The sequence below is a fragment of the Lacerta agilis genome, chromosome 3 (assembly GCF_009819535.1).
Source record: "Lacerta agilis isolate rLacAgi1 chromosome 3, rLacAgi1.pri, whole genome shotgun sequence".
Taxonomy (NCBI): domain Eukaryota; kingdom Metazoa; phylum Chordata; class Lepidosauria; order Squamata; family Lacertidae; genus Lacerta; species Lacerta agilis.
Window position 1 is genome coordinate 65,164,252 of NC_046314.1, and position 7,074 is coordinate 65,171,325.

Here is a 7,074-nt window from a genome sequence, read left to right on the forward strand (position 1 = left end):
CTGAGAGGATATATGACAGCCACCTTCAAATTTCTAAAGGGCTGTCATGTGGAAGATGGAGCATGTTTGTTTTCTCCTGCTCTGGAGGGTAGAACCCAAACCAAATGGATTCAAGTTACAATCTTGTACTAAATGCCAGGAAGAAAGAAGATTCCTGACTAAACATTAGCAAGAACTTTCTGACCGTTAAGAGCTGTTTGACAGTGGAACAGACTCCCTCCGACGGTGGTGGACTCTCCTTCCTTGGAGGTTTTCAAGCAGAGGTTGGATGGCCATCTGTCATGGATGCTTTAGTTGAGATTCCTGCATTGCAGGGGCCCTCCCTCAGGGTCCCTTCCAGAACTACAATTATATGATTCTGTGGTTCTAAATTATTCAGGTTACTATTGCAGCATGGCAGACACTACACCTTTCTCACACTGGCTGAAGAAGAAAGAAAATGACAAAGCAGCAAAGAAGAACGACCAGAGCATGACTAAGGTGAATGCCAATTTCGGCTCCCTCACCCTAAAAAAAAGGAAGAAAGTAAGTCTGCATCTGAATTAGTCATACTTCAAAGCAAAAAAAAAAAAAAAAAAAGCTGTATGAGACATTCTGCTTTGAAGTACAGCTGATTCAGACACCAATTTTCTAAAATGCGTATTATTTTTTTAAGACACCTGACTGGGATTTTTCCAAGTACAGCAGATTCAGAAACTGATTTGGGTTCCTAAACTTGTCTGTGCTTGCAGCTGTACTTCAAAGAAGACTAGTTCTGCGTAGCATTCTGCTTTGAAGTGCATGAGAGCCAGATGCTCGTTTTTTAAAGAAGCCAGTGCTAGTGCATGAACTGATAGTGCTTCTTTAAATTATCCAGCAGATAGTAGAGTACATTTTCTTACATGAAATGAATTAATATCCATTGTGAAAGATGAATGAAGTGATGGTATACTCTGTGACCTTGCCACTGATATCAGCCAGAGATACTTACCCCTTTTTATCTGATATAAGCAACCGCCCAAAGGTAACACACAAAGTGTAAGCAGAGGATACTGTGTATGTACAGAGAATATACAGAGCTGTCCAATTAGACAGGAGTAGCAACAAAAAGTATGCAGAGGAAAGAATTATTAAACAGTTGGCTGTTAGATTTCAATTCTGCTGCTTACATTTTCCGAGCCTAGTCACGTTCATTTTAGAATAAAACCCAACCTACACATAAGAAAATAATAACCATGATTCCTCTTTTCAGAGACTGTGGTCGCCTCTGAACTGTTCGTAATTTACGGAGTGGATTCAGTCACATAACGGAAATGGATGTTTGCACAATTAAAGTGGATTAAAGCCCTCAGGAATTTTTGTGGCTAAAGAAGTGACACACTTTCAGACTGAGGACTGGACCCCAGTTCTGGGTGCTACAATTTAAGAAGGATATTGACAAGCTGAAAGGTGTGCAGAGGAGGGCAACCAAGATGTTCAAGGGTCTGGAAACCAAGCCTTGTGAGAAATGGTTGTCATTCAAATGGTTTGCTGGCTCTGCATCTTGTGATTGATTATGCAATGTAAGACTTACCTGTCGTCATGGTTGTCCCCCCAATGTGTTTTTAAATAATTTTTTATTGCATTTTAATATCTGCAGATATATATCGTATTTCTTTCATTATTATACATACATACACACACACACAATCTATTTCTTCTGAAATTATTCATTTCCATAGTACATTAATTGACTTTCCCCTACCTCTTAGCAGATTCTTCATACCTCTTTATTTCCTTCAAACTGTGTTCTAGTATTCTTTCAACCTTCCCTCTCTATAGAATAACCCATCTACCATATATACTTGAGTATAAGCCTAGTTTTTCAGCACATTTTTTGTGCTGAAAAAGCTGCCCTCGGCTTATACCCGAGTGAGGTGGGTGGTGGGGGTGGCGAGAAAGAAGCCCTTTCTCTCCGCTCGTGCCACCACCCGGTCTCCCCAGTCAACCATTCCTTAAGAAGTGTACAAGAACGGCGGTTCTTTGCTCTCCCCAGGCAGCTTGTTCCATTCCTGAACTGCTCGCATAAATGCAAACTTGGCAAAGGAAGAAGAGGAAGGAGCAGCCCAAAGGGTTGCTTTTGGGCTGCTCATTCCTCCTCCTCCTCCACAGCGGCAAAGGTGAACCGGCTTATACTTGAGTCAATAAGCTTTCCCAGGTTTTTGTAGGAAAATTATGTGCCTCGGTTTATATTCGGGTCGGCTTATACTCGGGTATATACGGTAACTGTTTTTTACTTTGTGAAATTTATTTCTAGGCACATCAAAGTTTTAAGTTGGGAACCATGTTTAGCCAGATAATTTTTAAAAGATTCCCATTCCTTTTTAAACCTTGTAAACGAGTGATTTCTTATAGATTTCTTATAGTTTCGGTCATTTTGGCTAGTTCTACATATTCACCCAATTTACTCTGCCACTCTTCCTTAGCTGGGAGTCGAATTCCCTTTCCAGTATTTGGCAATTAACACTCTAGCCACCGTAGTTGCATATAAAAATACTCTTTTGCTTTCTTTTGGGATGTTTATTGTCATAATGCCCAATAAAAAGGCTTCTGGTCTTTTAGTGAATGTTTGAGCATTTTCTTTAATTCCTCATAGACCATGTCCCAAAATCCCTCCCCACAATGTTTTATCCAAGTTGGCATCTCTGGTATGGGGGGGGGGGTTATCCCTTCATTAAGAAAACTGGTTTCTTGGGAAGAGGGTTAAATCTAGAGTCCTTCCCACCCCACCTCTGAGAAAAAGAATTCAAACATGTAATCTCTTGCAATTGCAATTTGACTGTGAAGCACCAGTCTGGGGTGAGGGGGACCTACAGTGAATGCCTCTGATAGGTATGACTGCATCTGTCAGTTGTGGTTTCTCATTTGACTCATTTTTTCAATGTTAAGCACAGTTCTCCACATGTCTACATCCACTAGCAATTTAAAAAGCAAACGAGACCTTGTGAAAATCCATCCTAATTTCAGTTGCATTTCTCCTGCTGTATACATTTTTATACGCAGTTTGGCCCAACGGAATGCAATTATGAGCATTATTTTCAGTAATACATGCATTTGTAGGCACACTTTGCCCCAGCACAGGAAGTTCTGTACATATTGCTTGGCTCAAGAAGTGCATTGCAAAATCCAGAGGATTGCAAATTTCGAAGGATGGCTGTTTTTGCGAAGTGCGCCAGAGACTGCAAATCAGGCAGGTTCATGGTTCACCTGTAAATGCAAAAGGAATCAAATTTCTCCCCCACCCCCATGTGTGGATCAGCTGACGTCCTACTCATTTTGATTAAACCAAATTAAAGTGTGCATAGTGCCTCAGACAGCATTATTTGAAAAGAAGAGGGAAACCTGGTAATTCTTTCTGTTCTTCTCTCCTCCTCCAGAGCTATAAGCTTTAGGCTTGCCTGAGGCTTTTAGTGCTTTAGTAAAAATGCACTTGAAGGGTTTAAAAAAAAATACGTTGCAGTGCAACAGGTGGATACAAAATGTTTCTCATTCTGTTCAAAATGAGTGCTTCTGTTACTAGAAGATTGAAAGGAGCCATTAAAATGTGCAGGGAGCCTTAATATTCCCCAAGGAATGGCAGGGAGGGAAACAGAGTGTATTAATTGCACTTTACCATGAATAATTCATTAAAAAAAAAACCAAATCTATCTTATTAGCATGACAAGTGGTACCAGGGGTTTCCAAAGTAAACAGGAGGGTGCTAATCCCTAGAGAAAGAGAGGTTGGGTGGAACAGGCTAAACCCTATTGGTGAGTGGAATATGGGTCTTTATGCTTACCCCAGTCTATGCATCCTTCAACTGTTAAGTAGTGCTCCTTCCATTCTTTGCCTGACTCCAATTCAGTTGTTGTTATTGCTGGAGCTGCCACCACCATCTTCTTTTTCTTCTGTGCCGGCATATCACTTAGCTGCAGTGTAATTTCCACATGTACAAAGCCTTTAGCTTTTTAGTTGGTCCTTATAAAGTGATTACCCATCTTTGGGCTTGTTCTTCTTCTTATGAACCAGCATGGCTACCTTTTCTTTTCACATCTCTTCTGGCTCTTAAGAGCTCATGATGACGCACTTCGGGTTTTTATCCTGTACAGTACATTACAAGCATCTAGATGAGTGTCACTTTATATAACACACATGTTGGGTGCATTAAGACTAACCTAGAGATGATAAAGGTCCTTCACTTTGAGGACATGATTTGGTCAGACAATCACAGATGTGTTGAAACTATAGCTTGTTTCAAACTGCAAACAGAAGCTGCTAATGTTGCCACCCCACATGAAAGAGGGAACAAGAAGTGGAGTGCATGGGTCAAAGGCTTGTCACAGTTTGTACCTGTAACAATGCAGCTACACTTAAGAACTATATACACAGTTTATTCTGTCAACTTATTAAATTACTAGGAAACACTCAGAAGCAGCATGTCAGCTGGTGAAAAAGAGGCTTGTAAATACACAAATAAGCATGTGAAGGTTAAAGATTTGGTCCATTTGCATCAAGGTGTTCAAATCTATACAGTCTTGCACTCTTTCCCACAATGCAGTACCTAGAAGAGAAGAGCTGCAGGATCTTCAGAGCATGCTCTCCCTGCTAGTCTTCCAATGGTACCTTTCTTTTCTATGTTGACAAAGGTTTTCAGTAGAAGACAGGTGCACAGTTCAATCTACAGGCAAGGAACATTATATGGAGACGCACCATTATGAGAATGCATTTTTAACATTTAAAAAGGGGGGAAGAATATTGATATACATATACATAAATTTAATTGATCTAAAATAGATTTACAAAAAGGAAAGTAGGAAGGAAGGAAGGAAGGAAGGAAGGAAGGAAGGAAGGAAGGAAGGAAAAGAAAGAAAGAAAGAAAGAAAGAAAGAAAAAGAAAGAAAGAAAGAAAGACGTATACAGGACAAGAAGTGTTAAGTATTTGACTTGCTAAGTGGAACCTTGTTTTTTTTTAAATCCTGAAAATTGCTTTCCATTTTTACAGACATTTTAAAATATAATCCCTCTAAATATATATTATTGTGTACTATTCCATCAAGTTTGTATATTTAATTTTCAGATGAAAATTATAGGTTTCTAATACACTCATGGATAGACTCAGTGTGTTCTTCTGAATTATCAGCACTTTTCTCATAAGAACAAAAACTAATGCAGTTATATCATAAAATTGCATGAGATAACACCAAATTGTAGCAGTATATATTTTTCTTCATCCACAGAGCAAACATCTTTGACTGTATAAAACAAAGCAAATTGTTCAGTTCCTGCATTAGGATAACCCTCAATCTCTGTTTATTTTACTAAAGTCCAGGGGATTATGCAGTATTAATATTTTAACCTCCCTAGACAAACACTTAATTTTACAAAATTAATTTTGCCTTGTTTGCTTAAGACATAGATTATTGGATTAAGATGATCTCACTGCTGGCTCCTATTCAAACAGTTTCAAGGATGATGACATGCTTTCAAGTGCATTGGATAGAATATTTTAAGCAGGATATTCAGTGTTCTTCCCTTGGTTGCTAGCCTAATTTTGCATATCCTTCCTCTGGATATAACAGATGAGCGGCATGTGATGAGCTGAAATGGCAACTTTACCACTTTAAATAACAGGTCATGTGAGCCTGTTTAATGGTTTACCCTTCAATCAATGCTCAAAAATAGACTAGGTAGATTGTGCTGGGCTGAACAATTGCCAATAATTTCTATTAAGCAGGTTTTATGGGACCCAAATCGAAACCTACTATTGAGGGAGACCCAGCTGTGGTAGGCCAGTTGTACAACAGGACTTTGGGTTTCTCTTCTTCCCCCAATCAGCCCCTGCAATGCCCCAATCTGTTCTGGAGGGGGCCCCAGCCCTACCCATGGTTATGTTTTTTCTTCAGTGCATTATCTTTGTGGTCAATTTAAAGGGTTCATAGCAATTTTATCCAAAACACTCTTTTCTTTGTATAAAATTCCACAATAGTCTAGGGCTAGAGTGAACTTCAGCTCAGTCATCAACTTGAACCCTTTTCTGTAAGTGGGGAAGTTTCACCGAGAAGAGCTTTTGTTTCAATCATGGTCCAGTTAATACAATCAGAGGTTTTTAATTGATGGTTTCCAAAATAATTGTATATCTTTATCATTCTGGATTCTATATATGTAGGAACAATAGCATTTCTCCCTATATGCTGGCCAGTTCTCAAAGTATAATAAAATAGCTGATATGAAGGTCTGAGCTAAAATATTTCACTGACTATTTACGTCAAAGCAGTGACTGGTTTTCAAAATATGAATTAAATGTGACTGAATGCACCAAAGTTTCACAGACACAATGCTTTTTTTCTTTCCCAGCATTGCCTTCCCAATAAAGTTTTGGTCATTCCAAAATAGTGGAATACTGCTCCTTTTCCTAGTTTGGGGAACCACTATATAAGCCTCTTCCAATTGGAGGGGAGCTCTAGAGTCAGAAACACGCACAGATAGCCATGGTTAGATAACTGGTGATACCACCAATCAGATGGGAGCAGGACAAATGTAAGAGGTCCCCTTTTGAACAGCTGAGTGGTACTATCACTGATTATCTGGGGGGAAAGGAACTATAGCCCTATTCAGATGTGCTGTTTCTTTGCACAATGTGAGAGAGACTATTGGGGTTAGTTGGCAAGTCCCACGCCCTCCAGTGTTCCACTTTTCTCCATGATTAGGAAAGTGAATCTCTAAAGCGGAGCACCACCTGTATTAATAAAGGTTCCCCACACAATTTATAATGCTGATTTCGCAGTGTTCTAAATTGCAAAAAAGGTCCTCCACAAAACTCCCATGCAATGGGAAAGTGCACACAAGAGAGGGAAAGGGATGCAATGGCTGACTGGATTGTGTCCCTGAGTTTTTATACGAGTGATCTAACCAAAGTTAAGCCCTCTGATGACGCAATGATGTTGTGGGACAGAGTTGTGCACATGCTTTAACCCTGGCCCACAATAATTAATGGGCTTTAAAAGTGATTGGCAGGACTGTTTCCACATAATTTTCCCCACTCAAAGTGACATTATTTATGTGGGCGAGGGAAAATAC